Source organism: Pristiophorus japonicus, unplaced genomic scaffold, assembly GCF_044704955.1.
Source record: "Pristiophorus japonicus isolate sPriJap1 unplaced genomic scaffold, sPriJap1.hap1 HAP1_SCAFFOLD_824, whole genome shotgun sequence".
NCBI classification, from domain to species: domain Eukaryota; kingdom Metazoa; phylum Chordata; class Chondrichthyes; family Pristiophoridae; genus Pristiophorus; species Pristiophorus japonicus.
In genome coordinates, this window is record NW_027254745.1 from 14,220 (window position 1) to 38,994 (window position 24,775).

General features: G+C 43.9%; 15 non-coding genes across 15 annotated transcripts; all 15 read right to left on the minus strand.

Annotated features, from left to right (window-relative positions):
- Nucleotides 1–92: 92 nt before the first annotated feature.
- On the minus strand, nt 93–164 carry trnad-guc (transfer RNA aspartic acid (anticodon GUC)). The gene has a single exon. It is a non-coding gene; the product is annotated as a tRNA-Asp (tRNA).
- Nucleotides 165–2,047: 1,883 nt separating this feature from the next.
- Nucleotides 2,048–2,119, minus strand: trnad-guc (transfer RNA aspartic acid (anticodon GUC)). Its single transcript has one exon. It is a non-coding gene; the product is annotated as a tRNA-Asp (tRNA).
- A 1,883-nt stretch (nt 2,120–4,002) lies between these two features.
- On the minus strand, nt 4,003–4,074 carry trnad-guc (transfer RNA aspartic acid (anticodon GUC)). Its single transcript has one exon. It is a non-coding gene; the product is annotated as a tRNA-Asp (tRNA).
- A 1,582-nt stretch (nt 4,075–5,656) lies between these two features.
- Nucleotides 5,657–5,737, minus strand: trnas-aga (transfer RNA serine (anticodon AGA)). Its single transcript has one exon. It is a non-coding gene; the product is annotated as a tRNA-Ser (tRNA).
- Nucleotides 5,738–5,957: 220 nt separating this feature from the next.
- Nucleotides 5,958–6,029, minus strand: trnad-guc (transfer RNA aspartic acid (anticodon GUC)). Its single transcript has one exon. It is a non-coding gene; the product is annotated as a tRNA-Asp (tRNA).
- A 3,837-nt stretch (nt 6,030–9,866) lies between these two features.
- On the minus strand, nt 9,867–9,938 carry trnad-guc (transfer RNA aspartic acid (anticodon GUC)). Its single transcript has one exon. It is a non-coding gene; the product is annotated as a tRNA-Asp (tRNA).
- Nucleotides 9,939–11,821: 1,883 nt separating this feature from the next.
- Nucleotides 11,822–11,893, minus strand: trnad-guc (transfer RNA aspartic acid (anticodon GUC)). Its single transcript has one exon. It is a non-coding gene; the product is annotated as a tRNA-Asp (tRNA).
- Nucleotides 11,894–13,475: 1,582 nt separating this feature from the next.
- trnas-aga (transfer RNA serine (anticodon AGA)) lies at nt 13,476–13,556 on the minus strand. Its single transcript has one exon. It is a non-coding gene; the product is annotated as a tRNA-Ser (tRNA).
- Nucleotides 13,557–13,776: 220 nt separating this feature from the next.
- On the minus strand, nt 13,777–13,848 carry trnad-guc (transfer RNA aspartic acid (anticodon GUC)). Its single transcript has one exon. It is a non-coding gene; the product is annotated as a tRNA-Asp (tRNA).
- Nucleotides 13,849–17,384: 3,536 nt separating this feature from the next.
- Nucleotides 17,385–17,465, minus strand: trnas-aga (transfer RNA serine (anticodon AGA)). The gene has a single exon. It is a non-coding gene; the product is annotated as a tRNA-Ser (tRNA).
- A 1,874-nt stretch (nt 17,466–19,339) lies between these two features.
- Nucleotides 19,340–19,420, minus strand: trnas-aga (transfer RNA serine (anticodon AGA)). The gene has a single exon. It is a non-coding gene; the product is annotated as a tRNA-Ser (tRNA).
- A 1,874-nt stretch (nt 19,421–21,294) lies between these two features.
- trnas-aga (transfer RNA serine (anticodon AGA)) lies at nt 21,295–21,375 on the minus strand. The gene has a single exon. It is a non-coding gene; the product is annotated as a tRNA-Ser (tRNA).
- A 220-nt stretch (nt 21,376–21,595) lies between these two features.
- trnad-guc (transfer RNA aspartic acid (anticodon GUC)) lies at nt 21,596–21,667 on the minus strand. The gene has a single exon. It is a non-coding gene; the product is annotated as a tRNA-Asp (tRNA).
- Nucleotides 21,668–23,250: 1,583 nt separating this feature from the next.
- trnas-aga (transfer RNA serine (anticodon AGA)) lies at nt 23,251–23,331 on the minus strand. Its single transcript has one exon. It is a non-coding gene; the product is annotated as a tRNA-Ser (tRNA).
- A 220-nt stretch (nt 23,332–23,551) lies between these two features.
- Nucleotides 23,552–23,623, minus strand: trnad-guc (transfer RNA aspartic acid (anticodon GUC)). The gene has a single exon. It is a non-coding gene; the product is annotated as a tRNA-Asp (tRNA).
- Nucleotides 23,624–24,775: the final 1,152 nt, after the last annotated feature.

Below are 24,775 nucleotides of genomic sequence, written 5' to 3' on the forward strand. Positions count from 1 at the left end.
GTTTTTTTGACAGTTCCATATTGCTCTGGAACTTTTTAATATGCATCTCTTCCAAGAAACAGAAGTAAAATTCGACATCTTGAAACAACTGCCTCCCCGTCGGGGAATTGAACCCCGGTCTCCCGCGTGACAGGCGGGGATACTCACCACTATACTAACGAGGAACTGACTGGTACCAGTTCTGTCAGAGCAGGAATCGAGTCACTGTGAACAGAACTGGACACCAGGAGAAGTCGACAGACACATTGAGAGACAGAGACAAACCGACAAACAGGGAGAGACAGACAGCGAGATAGAGACAACGAGAGACAGAAAGTGTGAGACTGAGAAGGAGAGGCAGACTGAGTGAGAAAAAGACTCAAATATATACATATACAGAGATGTGTGTGTGTGATCTATTAAGAGAGAGAGGGAAAGAGTGAGAGAAAGACAATGATAAAGACAGTGACAAGGAGAGAGACAGATAGAGAGAGAGCGATAGAGACTAAAACAGAAAATGATGGAAATACTTCTCAGCTTACAGGCAGGGACTAACAGAGACAAGCAAAGACATGGACAGACCGAAATGATGGGAAAGAGAGAGCCAGTCACACAAAGAGTCAGAGAGAATCCCATTGGACCAGACGTGGCACCGTGAGAAAGAGACAGATTGAGAGACAAAGACAAACAGAGAAACAGGGACAGACAGAGTGAGTCAGACTGAGAGAGACAAAGACTCAAACATACAAAACTCTCTGAAGAGAGAGAGAGAGGCATAAACCGAGCGACACAGATACATTTCACAATTTCATTTCATTATCGGTTCAGAGTGTCACATTGTTACAGAAAATTGCTGATTCAACCGATGAAAATCCGGTCTCACTGATCAGAATGGGAGGAAATCCGTGTTAAATTAAAGAGACACCAGGAGTGGGGGACAAACCCACGCGGGACAAACCCATTGAGTTTTAAGGCCAACGCCTCAACCACTCGGCTATTCTGGTCCTGTGAGAAACTGGATTCTGTCTCTGTGAGAATCTGGGCTTCAACCCCAACCCCACATACAAACACATGCACATCGGCTTTCAGTGAGCATTTACGAACATTTTTAGTAATATTGACACGGGGGCAACTCTCCTATTCTTTTTCGAGTAATGCACTGGAAACTTTCATATCCACCCGAGGGTGCAGACGGAGCTTCAATTTAACATTTCATCCGAAAGTCAACAGCTTCAACATTACAAAATTCCCCAAGTGCTGCACTTGAGTTTTAGCCAAGATGATATGCTCAAGTCTCAGGAGTGCGACTTGAACAGACAAACTCCCGATTCAGTCGAGAATGCGGCCACTGAACCAAAGCCGATACAAAAGTTCACAACCGTATTATTTTCCCCAAGTCGTTTTTATAAGTTCCAGGACATACCAAATTCATGGTGATGATTTCCAGTGACAGTTGCACATACACAGAGACATATAAATAGATAGACAGACACAGAGACCCACACACACATAACCAAAAATTTGCACGCACCAACAGGCATGCACAGATGCCTCAGACATCTCGAGGGATAGATAGGCTGAATCACTGTCGCAACTTTGACTGATGTTTGCGATTTTTGAAACGGATGTATCGTGAATATTGAAGATTAATAAAAATGAGAAAAAAATGTCAAAGTTGAAAGGTGTGGGACGTTATTCCATCTATCTCAGGATCAGTTTGGCAGAGAACCAGTTAAATTGTGAAATGGAATGAAAAATGCTGAGAATCGTAGTCGGCAGGATTCGAACTTGCGCAGGATAACCCAATGGATTTCTAGGCCATCGCCTTAACCACTCGGCCACGACTACTATGTCGCTGCCTTTTTAAACTTTATTCAGAAAAAACTCAGTCATCCATCTCTGTGCAGCAGACGGCCAAAGACTCCTGAAAAATTCTCCATTTGCTAAAAATCTGGACGAGACAATCTCATCCACCTGTATTTTTGACAGTTCCATATTGCTCTGGAACTTTTTAATATGCATCTCTTCCAAGAAACAGAAGTAAAATTCGACATCTTGAAACAACTGCCTCCCCGTCGGGGAATTGAACCCCGGTCTCCCGCGTGACAGGCGGGGATACTCACCACTATACTAACGAGGAACTGACTGGTACCAGTTCTGTCAGAGCAGGAATCGAGTCACTGTGAACAGAACTGGACACCAGGAGAAGTCGACAGACACATTGAGAGACAGAGACAAACCGACAAACAGGGAGAGACAGACAGCGAGATAGAAACAACGAGAGACAGAAAGTGTGAGACTGAGAAGGAGAGGCAGACTGAGTGAGAAAAAGACTCAAATATATACATATACAGAGATGTGTGTGTGTGATCTATTAAGAGATAGAGGGAAAGAGTGAGAGAAAGACAAAGATAAAGAGAGTGACAAGGAGAGAGACAGATAGAGAGAGAGCGATAGAGACTAAAACAGAAAATGATGGAAATACTTCTCAGCTTACAGGCAGGGACTAACAGAGACAAGCAAAGACATGGACAGACCGAAATGATGGGAAAGAGAGAGCCAGTCACACAAAGAGTCAGAGAGAATCCCATTGGACCAGACGTGGCACCGTGAGAAAGAGACAGATTGAGAGACAAAGACAAACAGAGAAACAGGGACAGACAGAGTGAGTCAGACTGAGAGAGACAAAGACTCAAACATACAAAACTCTCTGAAGAGAGAGAGAGAGGCAGAAACCGAGCGACACAGATACATTTCACAATTTCATTTCATTATCGGTTCAGAGTGTCACATTGTTACAGAAAATTGCTGATTCAACCGATGAAAATCCGGTCTCACTGATCAGAATGGGAGGAAATCCGTGTTAAATTAAAGAGACAACAGGAGTGGGGGACGAACCCACGCGGGACAAACCCATTGAGTTTTAAGGCCAACGCCTCAACCACTCGGCTATTCTGGTCCTGTGCGAATCTGGATTCTGTCTCTGTGAGAATCTGGGCTTCAACCCCAACCCCACATACAAACACATGCACATCGGCTTTCAGTGAGCATTTACGAACATTTTTAGTAATATTGACACGGGGGCAACTCTCCTATTCTTTTTCGAGTAATGCACTGGAAACTTTCATATCCACCCGAGGGTGCAGACGGAGCTTCAATTTAACATTTCATCCGAAAGTCAACAGCTTCAACATTACAAAATTCCCCAAGTGTTGCACTTGAGTGTTAGCCAAGATGATATGCTCAAGTCTCAGGAGTGCGACTTGAACAGACAATCTCCCGATTCAGTCGAGAATGCGGCCTCTGAACCAAAGCCGATACAAAAGTTCACAACCGTATTATTTTCCCCAAGTCGTTTTTATAAGTTCCAGGACATACCAAATTCATGGTGATGATTTCCAGTGACAGTTGCACATACACAGAGACATATAAATAGATAGACAGACACAGAGACCCACACACACATAACCAAAAATTTGCACGCACCAACAGGCATGCACAGATGCCTCAGACATCTCGAGGGATAGATAGGCTGAATCACTGTCGCAACTTTGACTGATGTTTGCGATTTTTGAAACGGATGTATCGTGAATATTGCAGATTAATAAAAATGAGAAAAAAATGTCAAAGTTGAAAGGTGTGGGACGTTATTCCATCTATCTCAGGATCAGTTTGGCAGAGAACCGGTTAAATTGTGAAATGGAATGAAAAATGCTGAGAATCGCAGTCGGCAGGATTCGACCCTGCGCAGGATAACCCAATGGATTTCTAGGCCATCGCCTTAACCACTCGGCCACGACTACTATGTCGCTGCCTTTTTAAACTTTATTCAGAAAAAACTCAGTCATCCATCTCTGTGCAGCAGACGGCCAAAGACTCCTGAAAAATTCTCCATTTGATAAAAATCTGGACGAGACAATCTCATCCACCTGTATTTTTGACAGTTCCATATTGCTCTGGAACTTTTTAATATGCATCTCTTCCAAGAAACAGAAGTAAAATTCGACATCTTGAAACAACTGCCTCCCCGTCGGGGAATTGAACCCCGGTCTCCCGCGTGACAGGCGGGGATACTCACCACTATACTAACGAGGAACTGACTGGTACCAGTTCTGTCAGAGCAGGAATCGAGTCACTGTGAACAGAACTGGACACCAGGAGAAGTCGACAGACACATTGAGAGACAGAGACAAACCGACAAACAGGGAGAGACAGACAGCGAGATAGAAACAACGAGAGACAGAAAGTGTGAGACTGAGAAGGAGAGGCAGACTGAGTGAGAAAAAGACTCAAATATATACATATACAGAGATGTGTGTGTGTGATCTATTAAGAGATAGAGGGAAAGAGTGAGAGAAAGACAATGATAAAGAGAGTGACAAGGAGAGAGACAGATAGAGAGAGAGCGATAGAGACTAAAACAGAAAATGATGGAAATACTTCTCAGCTTACAGGCAGGGACTAACAGAGACAAGCAAAGACATGGACAGACCGAAATGATGGGAAAGAGAGAGCCAGTCACACAAAGAGTCAGAGAGAATCCCATTGGACCAGACGTGGCACCGTGAGAAAGAGACAGATTGAGAGACAAAGACAAACAGAGAAACAGGGACAGACAGAGTGAGTCAGACTGAGAGAGACAAAGACTCAAACATACAAAACTCTCTGAAGAGAGAGAGAGAGGCAGAAACCGAGCGACACAGATACATTTCACAATTTCATTTCATCATCGGTTCAGAGTGTCACATTGTTACAGAAAATTGCTGATTCAACCGATGAAAATCCGGTCTCACTGATCAGAATGGGAGGAAATCCGTGTTAAATTAAAGAGACAACAGGAGTGGGGGACGAACCCACGCGGGACAAACCCATTGAGTTTTAAGGCCAACGCCTCAACCACTCGGCTATTCTGGTCCTGTGCGAACCTGGATTCTGTCTCTGTGAGAATCTGGGCTTCAACCCCAACCCCACATACAAACACATGCACATCGGCTTTCAGTGAGCATTTACGAACATTTTTAGTAATATTGACACGGGGGCAACTCTCCTATTCTTTTTCGAGTAATGCACTGGAAACTTTCATATCCACCCGAGGGTGCAGACGGAGCTTCAATTTAACATTTCATCCGAAAGTCAACAGCTTCAACATTACAAAATTCCCCAAGTGTTGCACTTGAGTGTTAGCCAAGATGATATGCTCAAGTCTCAGGAGTGCGACTTGAACAGACAATCTCCCGATTCAGTCGAGAATGCGGCCTCTGAACCAAAGCCGATACAAAAGTTCACAACCGTATTATTTTCCCCAAGTCGTTTTTATAAGTTCCAGGACATACCAAATTCATGGTGATGATTTCCAGTGACAGTTGCACATACACAGAGACATATAAATAGATAGACAGACACAGAGACCCACACACACATAACCAAAAATTTGCACGCACCAACAGGCATGCACAGATGCCTCAGACATCTCGAGGGATAGATAGGCTGAATCACTGTCGCAACTTTGACTGATGTTTGCGATTTTTGAAACGGATGTATCGTGAATATTGCAGATTAATAAAAATGAGAAAAAAATGTCAAAGTTGAAAGGCGTGGGACGTTATTCCATCTATCTCAGGATCAGTTTGGCAGAGAACCGGTTAAATTGTGAAATGGAATGAAAAATGCTGAGAATCGTAGTCGGCAGGATTCGAACCTGCGCGGGATAACCCAATGGATTTCTAGTCCATCGCCTTAACCACTCGGCCACGACTACTGTGTCGCTGCCTTTTTAAACTTTACTCAGAAAAAACTCAGTCATCCATCTCTGTGCAGCAGACGGCCAAAGACTCCTGAAAAATTCTCCATTTGATAAAAATCTGGACGAGACAATCTCATCCACCTGTTTTTTTGACAGTTCCATATTGCTCTGGAACTTTTTAATATGCATCTCTTCCAAGAAACAGAAGTAAAATTCGACATCTTGAAACAACTGCCTCCCCGTCGGGGAATTGAACCCCGGTCTCCCGCGTGACAGGCGGGGATACTCACCACTATACTAACGAGGAACTGACTGGTACCAGTTCTGTCAGAGCAGGAATCGAGTCACTGTGAACAGAACTGGACACCAGGAGAAGTCGACAGACACATTGAGAGACAGAGACAAACCGACAAACAGGGAGAGACAGACAGCGAGATAGAGACAACGAGAGACAGAAAGTGTGAGACTGAGAAGGAGAGGCAGACTGAGTGAGAAAAAGACTCAAATATATACATATACAGAGATGTGTGTGTGTGATCTATTAAGAGAGAGAGGGAAAGAGTGAGAGAAAGACAATGATAAAGACAGTGACAAGGAGAGAGACAGATAGAGAGAGAGCGATAGAGACTAAAACAGAAAATGATGGAAATACTTCTCAGCTTACAGGCAGGGACTAACAGAGACAAGCAAAGACATGGACAGACCGAAATGATGGGAAAGAGAGAGCCAGTCACACAAAGAGTCAGAGAGAATCCCATTGGACCAGACGTGGCACCGTGAGAAAGAGACAGATTGAGAGACAAAGACAAACAGAGAAACAGGGACAGACAGAGTGAGTCAGACTGAGAGAGACAAAGACTCAAACATACAAAACTCTCTGAAGAGAGAGAGAGAGGCAGAAACCGAGCGACACAGATACATTTCACAATTTCATTTCATTATCGGTTCAGAGTGTCACATTGTTACAGAAAATTGCTGATTCAACCGATGAAAATCCGGTCTCACTGATCAGAATGGGAGGAAATCCGTGTTAAATTAAAGAGACAACAGGAGTGGGGGACAAACCCACGCGGGACAAACCCATTGAGTTTTAAGGCCAACGCCTCAACCACTCGGCTATTCCGGTCCTGTGAGAACCTGGATTCTGTCTCTGTGAGAATCTGGGCTTCAACCCCAACCCCACATACAAACACATGCACATCGGCTTTCAGTGAGCATTTACGAACATTTTTAGTAATATTGACACGGGGGCAACTCTCCTATTCTTTTTCGAGTAATGCACTGGAAACTTTCATATCCACCCGAGGGTGCAGACGGAGCTTCAATTTAACATTTCATCCGAAAGTCAACAGCTTCAACATTACAAAATTCCCCAAGTGCTGCACTTGAGTGTTAGCCAAGATGATATGCTCAAGTCTCAGGAGTGCGACTTGAACAGACAAACTCCCGATTCAGTCGAGAATGCGGCCACTGAACCAAAGCCGATACAAAAGTTCACAACCGTATTATTTTGCCCAAGTTGTTTTTATAAGTTCCAGGACATACCAAATTCATGGTGATGATTTCCAGTGACAGTTGCACATACACAGAGACATATAAATAGATAGACAGACACAGAGATCCACACACACATAACCAAAAATTTGCACGCACCAACAGGCATGCACAGATGCCTCAGACATCTCGAGGGATAGATAGGCTGAATCACTGTCGCAACTTTGACTGATGTTTGTGATTTTTGAAACGGATGTATCGTGAATATTGCAGATTAATAAAAATGAGAAAAAAATGTCAAAGTTGAAAGGTGTGGGACGTTATTCCATCTATCTCAGGATCAGTTTGGCAGAGAACCGGTTAAATTGTGAAATGGAATGAAAAATGCTGAGAATCGGAGTCGGCAGGATTCGAACCTGCGCAGGATAACCCAATGGATTTCTAGGCCATCGCCTTAACCACTCGGCCACGACTACTGTGTCGCTGCCTTTTTAAACTTTACTCAGAAAAAACTCAGTCATCCATCTCTGTGCAGCAGACGGCCAAAGACTCCTGAAAAATTCTCCATTTGCTAAAAATCTGGACGAGACAATCTCATCCACCTGTTTTTTTGACAGTTCCATATTGCTCTGGAACTTTTTAATATGCATCTCTTCCAAGAAACAGAAGTAAAATTCGACATCTTGAAACAACTGCCTCCCCGTCGGAGAATTGAACCCGTTCTCCCGCGTGACAGGCGGGGATACTCACCACTATACTAACGAGGAACTGACGGGTACCAGCTCTGTCAGAGCAGGAATCGAGTCACTGTGAACAGAACTGGACACCAGGAGAAGTCGACAGACACATTGAGAGACAGAGACAAACCGACAAACAGGGAGAGACAGACAGCGAGATAGAGACAACGAGAGACAGAAAGTGTGAGACTGAGAAGGAGAGGCAGACTGAGTGAGAAAAAGACTCAAATATATACATATACAGAGATGTGTGTGTGTGATCTATTAAGAGATAGAGGGAAAGAGTGAGAGAAAGACAATGATAAAGAGAGTGACAAGGAGAGAGACAGATAGAGAGAGAGCGATAGAGACTAAAACAGAAAATGATGGAAATATTTCTCAGCTTACAGGCAGGGACTAACAGAGACAAGCAAAGACATGGACAGACCGAAATGATGGGAAAGAGAGAGCCAGTCACACAAAGAGTCAGAGAGAATCCCATTGGACCAGACGTGGCACCGTGAGAAAGAGACAGATTGAGAGACAAAGACAAACAGAGAAACAGGGACAGACAGAGTGAGTCAGACTGAGAGAGACAAAGACTCAAACATACAAAACTCTCTGAAGAGAGAGAGAGAGGCAGAAACCGAGCGACACAGATACATTTCACAATTTCATTTCATTATCGGTTCAGAGTGTCACATTGTTACAGAAAATTGCTGATTCAACCGATGAAAATCCGGTCTCACTGATCAGAATGGGAGGAAATCCGTGTTAAATTAAAGAGACAACAGGAGTGGGGGACGAACCCACGCGGGACAAACCCATTGAGTTTTAAGGCCAACGCCTCAACCATTCGGCTATTCTGGTCCTGTGCGACCCTGGATTCTGTCTCTGTGAGAATCTGGGCTTCAACCCCAACCCCACATACAAACACATGCACATCGGCTTTCAGTGAGCATTTACGAACAATTTTAGTAATATTGACACGGGGGCAACTCTCCTATTCTTTTTCGAGTAATGCACTGGAAACTTTCATATCCACCCGAGGGTGCAGACGGAGCTTCAATTTAACATTTCATCCGAAAGTCAACAGCTTCAACATTACAAAATTCCCCAAGTGTTGCACTTGAGTGTTAGCCAAGATGATATGCTCAAGTCTCAGGACTGCGACTTGAACAGACAATCTCCCGATTCAGTCGAGAATGCGGCCACTGAACCAAAGCCGATACAAAAGTTCACAACCGTATTATTTTCCCCAAGTCGTTTTTATAAGTTCCAGGACATACCAAATTCATGGTGATGATTTCCAGTGACAGTTGCACATACACAGAGACATATAAATAGATAGACAGACACAGAGACCCACACACACATAACCAAAAATTTGCACGCACCAACAGGCATGCACAGATGCCTCAGACATCTCGAGGGATAGATAGGCTGAATCACTGTCGCAACTTTGACTGATGTTTGCGATTTTTGAAACGGATGTATCGTGAATATTGAAGATTAATAAAAATGAGAAAAAAATGTCAAAGTTGAAAGGTGTGGGACGTTATTCCATCTATCTCAGGATCAGTTTGGCAGAGAACCAGTTAAATTGTGAAATGGAATGAAAAATGCTGAGAATCGTAGTCGGCAGGATTCGAACTTGCGCAGGATAACCCAATGGATTTCTAGGCCATCGCCTTAACCACTCGGCCACGACTACTATGTCGCTGCCTTTTTAAACTTTATTCAGAAAAAACTCAGTCATCCATCTCTGTGCAGCAGACGGCCAAAGACTCCTGAAAAATTCTCCATTTGCTAAAAATCTGGACGAGACAATCTCATCCACCTGTATTTTTGACAGTTCCATATTGCTCTGGAACTTTTTAATATGCATCTCTTCCAAGAAACAGAAGTAAAATTCGACATCTTGAAACAACTGCCTCCCCGTCGGGGAATTGAACCCCGGTCTCCCGCGTGACAGGCGGGGATACTCACCACTATACTAACGAGGAACTGACTGGTACCAGTTCTGTCAGAGCAGGAATCGAGTCACTGTGAACAGAACTGGACACCAGGAGAAGTCGACAGACACATTGAGAGACAGAGACAAACCGACAAACAGGGAGAGACAGACAGCGAGATAGAAACAACGAGAGACAGAAAGTGTGAGACTGAGAAGGAGAGGCAGACTGAGTGAGAAAAAGACTCAAATATATACATATACAGAGATGTGTGTGTGTGATCTATTAAGAGATAGAGGGAAAGAGTGAGAGAAAGACAATGATAAAGAGAGTGACAAGGAGAGAGACAGATAGAGAGAGAGCGATAGAGACTAAAACAGAAAATGATGGAAATACTTCTCAGCTTACAGGCAGGGACTAACAGAGACAAGCAAAGACATGGACAGACCGAAATGATGGGAAAGAGAGAGCCAGTCACACAAAGAGTCAGAGAGAATCCCATTGGACCAGACGTGGCACCGTGAGAAAGAGACAGATTGAGAGACAAAGACAAACAGAGAAACAGGGACAGACAGAGTGAGTCAGACTGAGAGAGACAAAGACTCAAACATACAAAACTCTCTGAAGAGAGAGAGAGAGGCAGAAACCGAGCGACACAGATACATTTCACAATTTCATTTCATTATCGGTTCAGAGTGTCACATTGTTACAGAAAATTGCTGATTCAACCGATGAAAATCCGGTCTCACTGATCAGAATGGGAGGAAATCCGTGTTAAATTAAAGAGACAACAGGAGTGGGGGACGAACCCACGCGGGACAAACCCATTGAGTTTTAAGGCCAACGCCTCAACCACTCGGCTATTCTGGTCCTGTGCGAATCTGGATTCTGTCTCTGTGAGAATCTGGGCTTCAACCCCAACCCCACATACAAACACATGCACATCGGCTTTCAGTGAGCATTTACGAACATTTTTAGTAATATTGACACGGGGGCAACTCTCCTATTCTTTTTCGAGTAATGCACTGGAAACTTTCATATCCACCCGAGGGTGCAGACGGAGCTTCAATTTAACATTTCATCCGAAAGTCAACAGCTTCAACATTACAAAATTCCCCAAGTGTTGCACTTGAGTGTTAGCCAAGATGATATGCTCAAGTCTCAGGAGTGCGACTTGAACAGACAATCTCCCGATTCAGTCGAGAATGCGGCCTCTGAACCAAAGCCGATACAAAAGTTCACAACCGTATTATTTTCCCCAAGTCGTTTTTATAAGTTCCAGGACATACCAAATTCATGGTGATGATTTCCAGTGACAGTTGCACATACACAGAGACATATAAATAGATAGACAGACACAGAGACCCACACACACATAACCAAAAATTTGCACGCACCAACAGGCATGCACAGATGCCTCAGACATCTCGAGGGATAGATAGGCTGAATCACTGTCGCAACTTTGACTGATGTTTGCGATTTTTGAAACGGATGTATCGTGAATATTGCAGATTAATAAAAATGAGAAAAAAATGTCAAAGTTGAAAGGTGTGGGACGTTATTCCATCTATCTCAGGATCAGTTTGGCAGAGAACCGGTTAAATTGTGAAATGGAATGAAAAATGCTGAGAATCGCAGTCGGCAGGATTCGACCCTGCGCAGGATAACCCAATGGATTTCTAGGCCATCGCCTTAACCACTCGGCCACGACTACTATGTCGCTGCCTTTTTAAACTTTATTCAGAAAAAACTCAGTCATCCATCTCTGTGCAGCAGACGGCCAAAGACTCCTGAAAAATTCTCCATTTGATAAAAATCTGGACGAGACAATCTCATCCACCTGTATTTTTGACAGTTCCATATTGCTCTGGAACTTTTTAATATGCATCTCTTCCAAGAAACAGAAGTAAAATTCGACATCTTGAAACAACTGCCTCCCCGTCGGGGAATTGAACCCCGGTCTCCCGCGTGACAGGCGGGGATACTCACCACTATACTAACGAGGAACTGACTGGTACCAGTTCTGTCAGAGCAGGAATCGAGTCACTGTGAACAGAACTGGACACCAGGAGAAGTCGACAGACACATTGAGAGACAGAGACAAACCGACAAACAGGGAGAGACAGACAGCGAGATAGAAACAACGAGAGACAGAAAGTGTGAGACTGAGAAGGAGAGGCAGACTGAGTGAGAAAAAGACTCAAATATATACATATACAGAGATGTGTGTGTGTGATCTATTAAGAGATAGAGGGAAAGAGTGAGAGAAAGACAATGATAAAGAGAGTGACAAGGAGAGAGACAGATAGAGAGAGAGCGATAGAGACTAAAACAGAAAATGATGGAAATACTTCTCAGCTTACAGGCAGGGACTAACAGAGACAAGCAAAGACATGGACAGACCGAAATGATGGGAAAGAGAGAGCCAGTCACACAAAGAGTCAGAGAGAATCCCATTGGACCAGACGTGGCACCGTGAGAAAGAGACAGATTGAGAGACAAAGACAAACAGAGAAACAGGGACAGACAGAGTGAGTCAGACTGAGAGAGACAAAGACTCAAACATACAAAACTCTCTGAAGAGAGAGAGAGAGGCAGAAACCGAGCGACACAGATACATTTCACAATTTCATTTCATCATCGGTTCAGAGTGTCACATTGTTACAGAAAATTGCTGATTCAACCGATGAAAATCCGGTCTCACTGATCAGAATGGGAGGAAATCCGTGTTAAATTAAAGAGACAACAGGAGTGGGGGACGAACCCACGCGGGACAAACCCATTGAGTTTTAAGGCCAACGCCTCAACCACTCGGCTATTCTGGTCCTGTGCGAACCTGGATTCTGTCTCTGTGAGAATCTGGGCTTCAACCCCAACCCCACATACAAACACATGCACATCGGCTTTCAGTGAGCATTTACGAACATTTTTAGTAATATTGACACGGGGGCAACTCTCCTATTCTTTTTCGAGTAATGCACTGGAAACTTTCATATCCACCCGAGGGTGCAGACGGAGCTTCAATTTAACATTTCATCCGAAAGTCAACAGCTTCAACATTACAAAATTCCCCAAGTGTTGCACTTGAGTGTTAGCCAAGATGATATGCTCAAGTCTCAGGAGTGCGACTTGAACGGACAATCTCCCGATTCAGTCGAGAATGCGGCCTCTGAACCAAAGCCGATACAAAAGTTCACAACCGTATTATTTTCCCCAAGTCGTTTTTATAAGTTCCAGGACATACCAAATTCATGGTGATGATTTCCAGTGACAGTTGCACATACACAGAGACATATAAATAGATAGACAGACACAGAGACCCACACACACATAACCAAAAATTTGCACGCACCAACAGGCATGCACAGATGCCTCAGACATCTCGAGGGATAGATAGGCTGAATCACTGTCGCAACTTTGACTGATGTTTGCGATTTTTGAAACGGATGTATCGTGAATATTGCAGATTAATAAAAATGAGAAAAAAATGTCAAAGTTGAAAGGTGTGGGACGTTATTCCATCTATCTCAGGATCAGTTTGGCAGAGAACCGGTTAAATTGTGAAATGGAATGAAAAATGCTGAGAATCGTAGTCGGCAGGATTCGAACCTGCGCGGGATAACCCAATGGATTTCTAGTCCATCGCCTTAACCACTCGGCCACGACTACTGTGTCGCTGCCTTTTTAAACTTTACTCAGAAAAAACTCAGTCATCCATCTCTGTGCAGCAGACGGCCAAAGACTCCTGAAAAATTCTCCATTTGATAAAAATCTGGACGAGACAATCTCATCCACCTGTTTTTTTGACAGTTCCATATTGCTCTGGAACTTTTTAATATGCATCTCTTCCAAGAAACAGAAGTAAAATTCGACATCTTGAAACAACTGCCTCCCCGTCGGGGAATTGAACCCCGGTCTCCCGCGTGACAGGCGGGGATACTCACCACTATACTAACGAGGAACTGACTGGTACCAGTTCTGTCAGAGCAGGAATCGAGTCACTGTGAACAGAACTGGACACCAGGAGAAGTCGACAGACACATTGAGAGACAGAGACAAACCGACAAACAGGGAGAGACAGACAGCGAGATAGAGACAACGAGAGACAGAAAGTGTGAGACTGAGAAGGAGAGGCAGACTGAGTGAGAAAAAGACTCAAATATATTAATATACAGAGATGTGTGTGTGTGATCTATTAAGAGAGAGAGGGAAAGAGTGAGAGAAAGACAATGATAAAGACAGTGACAAGGAGAGAGACAGATAGAGAGAGAGCGATAGAGACTAAAACAGAAAATGATGGAAATACTTCTCAGCTTACAGGCAGGGACTAACAGAGACAAGCAAAGACATGGACAGACCGAAATGATGGGAAAGAGAGAGCCAGTCACACAAAGAGTCAGAGAGAATCCCATTGGACCAGACGTGGCACCGTGAGAAAGAGACAGATTGAGAGACAAAGACAAACAGAGAAACAGGGACAGACAGAGTGAGTCAGACTGAGAGAGACAAAGACTCAAACATACAAAACTCTCTGAAGAGAGAGAGAGAGGCAGAAACCGAGCGACACAGATACATTTCACAATTTCATTTCATTATCGGTTCAGAGTGTCACATTGTTACAGAAAATTGCTGATTCAACCGATGAAAATCCGGTCTCACTGATCAGAATGGGAGGAAATCCGTGTTAAATTAAAGAGACACCAGGAGTGGGGGACAAACCCACGCGGGACAAACCCATTGAGTTTTAAGGCCAACGCCTCAACCACTCGGCTATTCCGGTCCTGTGAGAACCTGGATTCTGTCTCTGTGAGAATCTGGGCTTCAACCCCAACCCCACATACAAACACATGCACATCGGCTTTCAGTGAGCATTTACGAACATTTTTAGTAATATTGACACGGGGGCAACTCTCCTATTCTTTTTCGAGTAATGCACTGGAAACTTTCATATCCACCCGAGGGTGCAGACGGAGCTTCAATTTAACATTTCATCCGAAAGTCAACAGCTTCAACATTACAAAATTCCCCAAGTGCTGCACTTGAGTGTTAGCCAAGATGATATGCTCAAGTCTCAGGAGTGCGACTTGAACAGACAAACTCCCGATTCAGTCGAGAATGCGGCCACTGAACCAAAGCCGATACAAAAGTTCACAACCGTATTATTTTGCCCAAGTTGTTTTTATAAGTTCCAGGACATACCAAATTCATGGTGATGATTTCCAGTGACAGTTGCACATACACAGAGACATATAAATAGATAGACAGACACAGAGATCCACACACACATAACCAAAAATTTGCACGCACCAACAGGCATGCACAGATGCCTCAGACATCTCGAGGGATAGATAGGCTGAATCACTGTCGCAACTTTGACTGATGTTTGTGATTTTTGAAACGGATGTATCGTGAATATTGCAGATTAATAAAAATGAGAAAAAAATGTCAAAGTTGAAAGGTGTGGGACGTTATTCCATCTATCTCAGGATCAGTTTGGCAGAGAACCGGTTAAATTGTGAAATGGAATGAAAAATGCTGAGAATCGGAGTCGGCAGGATTCGAACCTGCGCAGGATAACCCAATGGATTTCTAGGCCATCGCCTTAACCACTCGGCCACGACTACTGTGTCGCTGCCTTTTTAAACTTTACTCAGAAAAAACTCAGTCATCCATCTCTGTGCAGCAGACGGCCAAAGACTCCTGAAAAATTCTCCATTTGCTAAAAATCTGGACGAGACAATCTCATCCACCTGTTTTTTTGACAGTTCCATATTGCTCTGGAACTTTTTAATATGCATCTCTTCCAAGAAACAGAAGTAAAATTCGACATCTTGAAACAACTGCCTCCCCGTCGGAGAATTGAACCCGTTCTCCCGCGTGACAGGCGGGGATACTCACCACTATACTAACGAGGAACTGACGGGTACCAGCTCTGTCAGAGCAGGAATCGAGTCACTGTGAACAGAACTGGACACCAGGAGAAGTCGACAGACACATTGAGAGACAGAGACAAACCGACAAACAGGGAGAGACAGACAGCGAGATAGAGACAACGAGAGACAGAAAGTGTGAGACTGAGAAGGAGAGGCAGACTGAGTGAGAAAAAGACTCAAATATATACATATACAGAGATGTGTGTGTGTGATCTATTAAGAGATAGAGGGAAAGAGTGAGAGAAAGACAATGATAAAGAGAGTGACAAGGAGAGAGACAGATAGAGAGAGAGCGATAGAGACTAAAACAGAAAATGATGGAAATATTTCTCAGCTTACAGGCAGGGACTAACAGAGACAAGCAAAGACATGGACAGACCGAAATGATGGGAAAGAGAGAGCCAGTCACACAAAGAGTCAGAGAGAATCCCATTGGACCAGACGTGGCACCGTGAGAAAGAGACAGATTGAGAGACAAAGACAAACAGAGAAACAGGGACAGACAGAGTGAGTCAGACTGAGAGAGACAAAGACTCAAACATACAAAACTCTCTGAAGAGAGAGAGAGAGGCAGAAACCGAGCGACACAGATACATTTCACAATTTCATTTCATTATCGGTTCAGAGTGTCACATTGTTACAGAAAATTGCTGATTCAACCGATGAAAATCCGGTCTCACTGATCAGAATGGGAGGAAATCCGTGTTAAATTAAAGAGACAACAGGAGTGGGGGACGAACCCACGCGGGACAAACCCATTGAGTTTTAAGGCCAACGCCTCAACCATTCGGCTATTCTGGTCCTGTGCGACCCTGGATTCTGTCTCTGTGAGAATCTGGGCTTCAACCCCAACCCCACATACAAACACATGCACATCGGCTTTCAGTGAGCATTTACGAACAATTTTAGTAATATTGACACGGGGGCAACTCTCCTATTCTTTTTCGAGTAATGCACTGGAAACTTTCATATCCACCCGAGGGTGCAGACGGAGCTTCAATTTAACATTTCATCCGAAAGTCAACAGCTTCAACATTACAAAATTCCCCAAGTGTTGCACTTGAGTGTTAGCCAAGATGATATGCTCAAGTCTCAGGACTGCGACTTGAACAGACAATCTCCCGATTCAGTCGAGAATGCGGCCACTGAACCAAAGCCGATACAAAAGTTCACAACCGTATTATTTTCCCCAAGTCGTTTTTATAAGTTCCAGGACATACCAAATTCATGGTGATGATTTCCAGTGACAGTTGCACATACACAGAGACATATAAATAGATAGACAGACAAAGAGACCCACACACACATAACCAAAAATTTGCACGCACCAACAGGCATGCACAGATGCCTCAGACATCTCGAGGGATAGATAGGCTGAATCACTGTCGCAACTTTGACTGATGTTTGCGATTTTTGAAACGGATGTATCGTGAATATTGAAGATTAATAAAAATGAGAAAAAAATGTCAAAGTTGAAAGGTGTGGGACGTTATTCCATCTATCTCAGGATCAGTTTGGCAGAGAACCGGTTAAATTGTGAAATGGAATGAAAAATGCTGAGAATCGTAGTCAGCAGGATTCGAACCTGCGCGGGATAACCCAATGAATTTCTAGTCCATCGCCTTAACCACTCGGCCACGACTACTGTGTAGCTGCCTTTTTAAACTTTACTCAGAAAAAACTCAGTCATCCATCTCTGTGCAGCAGACGGCCAAAGACTCCTGAAAAATTCTCCATTTGCTAAAAATCTGGACGAGACAATCTCATCCACCTGTTTTTTTGACAGTTCCATATTGCTCTGGAACTTTTTAATATGCATCTCTTCCAAGAAACAGAAGTAAAATTCGACATCTTGAAACAACTGCCTCCCAGTCGGGGAATTGAACCCCGGTCTCCCGCGTGACAGGCGGGGATACTCACCACTATACTAACGAGTAACTGACGGGTACCAGTTCTGTCAGAGCAGGAATCGAGTCACTGTGAACAGAACTGGACACCAGGAGAAGTCGACAGACACATTGAGAGACAGAGACAAACCGACAAACAGGGAGAGACAGACAGCGAGATAGAGACAACGAGAGACAGAAAGTGTGAGACTGAGAAGGAGAGGCAGACTGAGTAAGAAAAAGACTCAAATATATACATATACAGAGATGTGTGTGTGTGATCTATTAAGAGAGAGAGGGAAAGAGTGAGAGAAAGACAATGATAAAGACAGTGACAAGGAGAGAGACAGATAGAGAGAGACCGATAGAGACTAAAACAGAAAATGATGGAAATACTTCTCAGCTTACAGGCAGGGACTAACAGAGACAAGCAAAGACAAGGACAGACCGAAATGATGGGAAAGAGAGAGCCAGTCACACCAAGAGTCAGAGAGAATCCCATTGGACCAGACGTGGCACCGTGAGAAAGAGACAGATTGAGAGACAAAGACAAACAGAGAAACAGGGACAGACAGAGTGAGTCAGACTGAGAGAGACAAAGACTCAAACATACAAAACTCTCTGAAGAGAGAGAGAGAGGCAGAAACCGAGCGACACAGATACATTTCACAATTTCATTTCATTATCGGTTCAGAGTGTCACATTGTTACAGAAAATTGCTGATTCAACCGATGAAAATCCGGTCTCACTGATCAGAATGGGAGGAAATCCGTGTTAAATTAAAGAGACACCAGGAGTGGGGGACGAACCCACGCGGGACAAACCCATTGAGTTTTAAGGCCAACGCCTCAACCACTCGGCTATTCTGGTCCTGTGAGAACCTGGATTCTGTCTCTGTGAGAATCTGGGCTTCAACCCCAACCCCACATGCAAACACATGCACATCGGCTTTCAGTGAGCATTTACGAACATTTTTAGTAATATTGACACGGGGGCAACTCTCCTATTCTTTTTCGAGTAATGCACTGGAAACTTTCATATCCACCCGAGGGTGCAGACGGAGCTTCAATTTAACATTTCATCCGAAAGTCAACAGCTTCAACATTACAAAATTCCCCAAGTGCTGCACTTGAGTGTTAGCCAAGATGATATGCTCAAGTCTCAGGAGTGCGACTTGAACGGACAAACTCCCGATTCAGTCGAGAATGCGGACACTGAACCAAAGCCGATACAAAAGTTCACAACCATATTATTTTCCCCAAGTCGTTTTTATAAGTTCCAGGACATACCAAATTCATGGTGATGATTTCCAGTGACAGTTGCACATACACAGAGACATATAAATAGATAGACAGACACAGAGATCCACACACACATAACCAAAAATTTGCACGCACCAACAGGCATGCACAGATGCCTCAGACATCTCGAGGGATAGATAGGCTGAATCACTGTCGCAACTTTGACTGATGTTTGCGATTTTTGAAACGGATGTATCGTGAATATTGCAGATTAATAAAAATGAGAAAAAAATGTCAAAGTTGAAAGGTGTGGGACGTTATTCCATCTATCTCAGGATCAGTTTGGCAGAGAACCGGTTAAATTGAGAAATGGAATGAAAAATGCTGAGAATCGTAGTCGGCAGGATTCGAACCTGCGCGGGATAACCCAATGGATTTCTAGTCCATCGCCTTAACCACTCGGCCACGACTACTGTGTCACTGCCTTTTTAAACTTTACTCAGAAAAAACTCAGTCATGCATCTCTGTGCAGCAGACGGCCAAAGACTCCTGAAAAATTCTCCATTTGCTAAAAATCTGGACGAGACAATCTCATCCACCTGTTTTTTTGACAGTTCCATATTGCTCTGGAACTTTTTAACATGCATCTCTTCCAAGAAACAGAAGTAAAATTCGACATCTTGAAACAACTGCCTCCCGGTCGGGGAATTGAACCCCTGTCTCCCGCGTGACAGGCGGGGATACTCACCACTATACTAACGAGGAACTGACGGGTACCAGTTCTGTCAGAGCAGGAATCGAGTCACTGTGAACAGAACTGGACACCAGGAGAAGTCGACAGACACATTGAGAGACAGAGACAAACCGACAAACAGGGAGAGACAGACAGCGAGATAGAGACAACGAGAGACAGAAAGTGTGAGACTGAGAAGGAGAGGCAGACTGAGTGAGAAAAAGACTCAAATATATACATATACAGAGATGTGTGTGTGTGATCTATTAAGAGAGAGAGGGAAAGAGTGAGAGAAAGACAATGATAAAGACAGTGACAAGGAGAGAGACAGATAGAGAGAGAGCGATAGAGACTAAAACAGAAAATGATGGAAATACTTCTCAGCTTACAGGCAGGGACTAACAGAGACAAGCAAAGACATGGACAGACCGAAATGATGGGAAAGAGAGAGCCAGTCACACAAAGAGTCAGAGAGAATCCCATTGGACCAGACGTGGCACCGTGAGAAAGAGACAGATTGAGAGACAAAGACAAACAGAGAAACAGGGACAGACAGAGTGAGTCAGACTGAGAGAGACAAAGACTCAAACATACAAAACTCTCTGAAGAGAGAGAGAGAGGCAGAAACCGAGCGACACAGATACATTTCACAATTTCATTTCATTATCGGTTCAGAGTGTCACATTGTTACAGAAAATTGCTGATTCAACCGATGAAAATCCGGTCTCACTGATCAGAATGGGAGGAAATCCGTGTTAAATTAAAGAGACAACAGGAGTGGGGGACGAACCCACGCGGGACAAACCCATTGAGTTTTAAGGCCAACGCCTCAACCACTCGGCTATTCTGGTCCTGTGCGAACCTGAATTCTGTCTCTGTGAGAATCTGGGCTCCAACCCCAACCCCACATACAAACACATGCACATCGGCTTTCCGTGAGCATTTACGAACATTTTTAGTAATATTGACACGGGGGCAACTCTCCTATTCTTTTTCGAGTAATGCACTGGAAACTTTCATATCCACCCGAGGGTGCAGACGGAGCTTCAATTTAACATTTCATCCGAAAGTCAACAGCTTCAACATTACAAAATTCCCCAAGTGTTGCACTTGAGTGTTAGCCAAGATGATATGCTCAAGTCTCAGGAGTGCGACTTGAACAGACAATCTCCCGATTCAGTCGAGAATGCGGCCACTGAACCAAAGCCGATACAAAAGTTCACAACCGTATTATTTTCCCCAAGTCGTTTTTATAAGTTCCAGGACATACCAAATTCATGGTGATGATTTCCAGTGACAGTTGCACATACACAGAGACATATAAATAGATAGACAGACACAGAGACCCACACACACATAACCAAAAATTTGCACGCACCAACAGGCATGCACAGATGCCTCAGACATCTCGAGGGATAGATAGGCTGAATCACTGTCGCAACTTTGACTGATGTTTGCGATTTTTGAAACGGATGTATCGTGAATATTGCAGATTAATAAAAATGAGAAAAAAATGTCAAAGTTGAAAGGTGTGGGACGTTATTCCATCTATCTCAGGATCAGTTTGGCAGAGAACCGGTTAAATTGAGAAATGGAATGAAAAATGCTGAGAATCGTAGTCGGCAGGATTCGAACCTGCGCGGGATAACCCAATGGATTTCTAGTCCATCGCCTTAACCACTCGGCCACGACTACTGTGTCGCTGCCTTTTTAAACTTTACTCAGAAAAAACTCAGTCATCCATCTCTGTGCAGCAGACGGCCAAAGACTCCTGAAAAATTCTCCATTTGCTAAAAATCTGGACGAGACAATCTCATCCACCTGTTTTTTTGACAGTTCCATATTGCTCTGGAACTTTTTAATATGCATCTCTTCCAAGAAACAGAAGTAAAATTCGACATCTTGAACCAACTGCCTCCCCGTCGGGGAATTGAACCCCGGTCTCCCGCGTGACAGGCGGGGATACTCACCACTATACTAACGAGGAACTGACGGGTACCAGTTCTGTCAGAGCAGGAATCGAGTCACTGTGAACAGAACTGGACACCAGGAGAAGTCGACAGACACATTGAGAGACAGAGACAAACCGACAAACAGGGAGAGACAGACAGCGAGATAGAGACAACGAGAGACAGAAAGTGTGAGACTGAGAAAGAGAGGCAGACTGAGTGAGAAAAAGACTCAAATATATACATATACAGAGATGTGTGTGTGTGATCTATTAAGAGAGAGAGGGAAAGAGTGAGAGAAAGACAATGATAAAGACAGTGACAAGGAGAGAGACAGATAGAGAGAGAGCGATAGAGACTAAAACAGAAAATGATGGAAATACTTCTCAGCTTACAGGCAGGGACTAACAGAGACAAGCAAAGACATGGACAGACCGAAATGATGGGAAAGAGAGAGCCAGTCACACAAAGAGTCAGAGAGAATCCCATTGGACCAGACGTGGCACCGTGAGAAAGAGACAGATTGAGAGACAAAGACAAACAGAGAAACAGGGACAGACAGAGTGAGTCAGACTGAGAGAGACAAAGACTCAAACATACAAAACTCTCTGAAGAGAGAGAGAGAGGCAGAAACCGAGCGACACAGATACATTTCACAATTTCATTTCATTATCGGTTCAGAGTGTCACATTGCTACAGTAAAATTGCTGATTCAACCGATGAAAATCCGGTCTCACTGATCAGAATGGGAGGAAATCCGTGTTAAATTAAAGAGACAACAGGAGTGGGGGACGAACCCACGCGGGACAAACCCATTGAGTTTTAAGGCCAACGCCTCAACCACTCGGCTATTCTGGTCCTGTGAGAACCTGGATTCTGTCTCTGTGAGAATCTGGGCTTCAACCCCAACCCCACATACAAACACATGCACATCGGCTTTCAGTGAGCATTTACGAACATTTTTAGTAATATTGACACGGGGGCAACTCTCCTATTCTTTTTCGAGTAATGCACTGGAAACTTTCATATCCACCCGAGGGTGCAGACGGAGCTTCAATTTAACATTTCATCCGAAAGTCAACAGCTTCAACATTACAAAATTCCCCAAGTGCTGCACTTGAGTGTTAGCCAAGATGATATGCTCAAGTCTCAGGAGTGCGACTTGAACGGACAAACTCCCGATTCAGTCGAGAATGCGGCCACTGAACCAAAGCCGATACAAAAGTTCACAACCGTATTATTTTCCCCAAGTCGTTTTTATAAGTTCCAGGACATACCAAATTCATGGTGATGATTTCCAGTGACAGTTGCTCATACACAGAGACATATAAATAGATAGACAGACACAGAGACCCACACACACATAACCAAAAATTTGCACGCACCAACAGGCATGCACAGATGCCTCAGACATCTCGAGGGATAGATAGGCTGAATCACTGTCGCAACTTTGACTGATGTTTGCGATTTTTGAAACGGATGTATCGTGAATATTGCAGATTAATAAAAATGAGAAAAAAATGTCAAAGTTGAAAGGTGTGGGACGTTATTCCATCTATCTCAGGATCAGTTTGGCAGAGAACCGGTTAAATTGTGAAATGAAATGAAAAATGCTGAGAATCGTAGCCGGCAGGATTGGAACCTGCGCGGGATAACCCAATGGATTTCTAGTCCATCGCCTTAACCACTCGGCCACGACTACTGTGTCGCTGCCTTTTTAAACTTTACTCAGAAAAAACTCAGTCATCCATCTCTGTGCAGCAGACGGCCAAAGACTCCTGAAAAATTCTCCATTTGCTAAAAATCTGGACGAGACAATATTATCCACCTGTTTTTTTGACAGTTCCATATTGCTCTGGAACTTTTTAATTTGCATCTCTTCCAAGAAACAGAAGTAAAAATCGACAACTTGAAACAACTGCCTCCCCGTCGGGGAATTGAACCCCGGTCTCCCGCGTGACAGGCGGGGATACTCACCACTATACTAACGAGGAACTGACGGCTACCAGTTCTGTCAGAGCAGGAATCGAGTCACTGTGAACAGAACTGGATACCAGGAGAAGTCGACAGACACATTGAGAGACAGAGACAAACCGACAAACAGGGAGAGACAGACAGCGAGATAGAGACAACGAGAGACAGAAAGTGTGAGACTGAGAAGGAGAGGCAGACTGAGTGAGAAAAAGACTAAAATATATACATATACAGAGATGTGTGTGTGTGATCTATTAAGAGAGAGAGGGAAAGAGTGAGAGAAAGACAATGATAAAGACAGTGACAAGGAGAGAGACAGATAGAGAGAGAGCGATAGAGACTAAAACAGAAAATGATGGAAAAACTACTCAGCTTACAGGCAGGGACTAACAGAGACAAGCAAAGACATGGACAGACCGAAATGATGGGAAAGAGAGAGCCAGTCACACAAAGAGTCAGAGAGAATCCCATTGGACCAGACGTGGCACCGTGAGAAAGAGACAGATTGAGAGACAAAGACAAACAGAGAAACAGGGACAGACAGAGTGAGTCAGACTGAGAGAGACAAAGACTCAAACATACAAAACTCTCTGAAGAGAGAGAGAGAGGCAGAAACCGAGCGACACAGATACATTTCACAATTTCATTTCATTATCGGTTCAGAGTGTCACATTGTTACAGAAAATTGCTGATTCAACCGATGAAAATCCGGTCTCACTGATCAGAATGGGAGGAAATCCGTGTTAAATTAAAGAGACACCAGGAGTGGGGGACGAACCCACGCGGGACAAACCCATTGAGTTTTAAGGCCAACGCCTCAACCACTCGGCTATTCTGGTCCTGTGAGAACCTGGATTCTGTCTCTGTGAGAATCTGGGCTTCAACCCCAACCCCACATACAAACACATGCACATCGGCTTTCAGTGAGCATTATCGAACATTTTTAGTAATATTGACACGGGGGCAACTCTCCTATTCTTTTTCGAGTAATGCACTGGAAACTTTCATATCCACCCGAGGGTGCAGACGGAGCTTCAATTTAACATTTCATCCGAAAGTCAACAGCTTCAACATTACAAAATTCCCCAAGTGCTGCACTTGAGTGTTAGCCAAGATGATATGCTCAAGTCTCAGGAGTGCGACTTGAACAGACAAACTCCCGATTCAGTCGA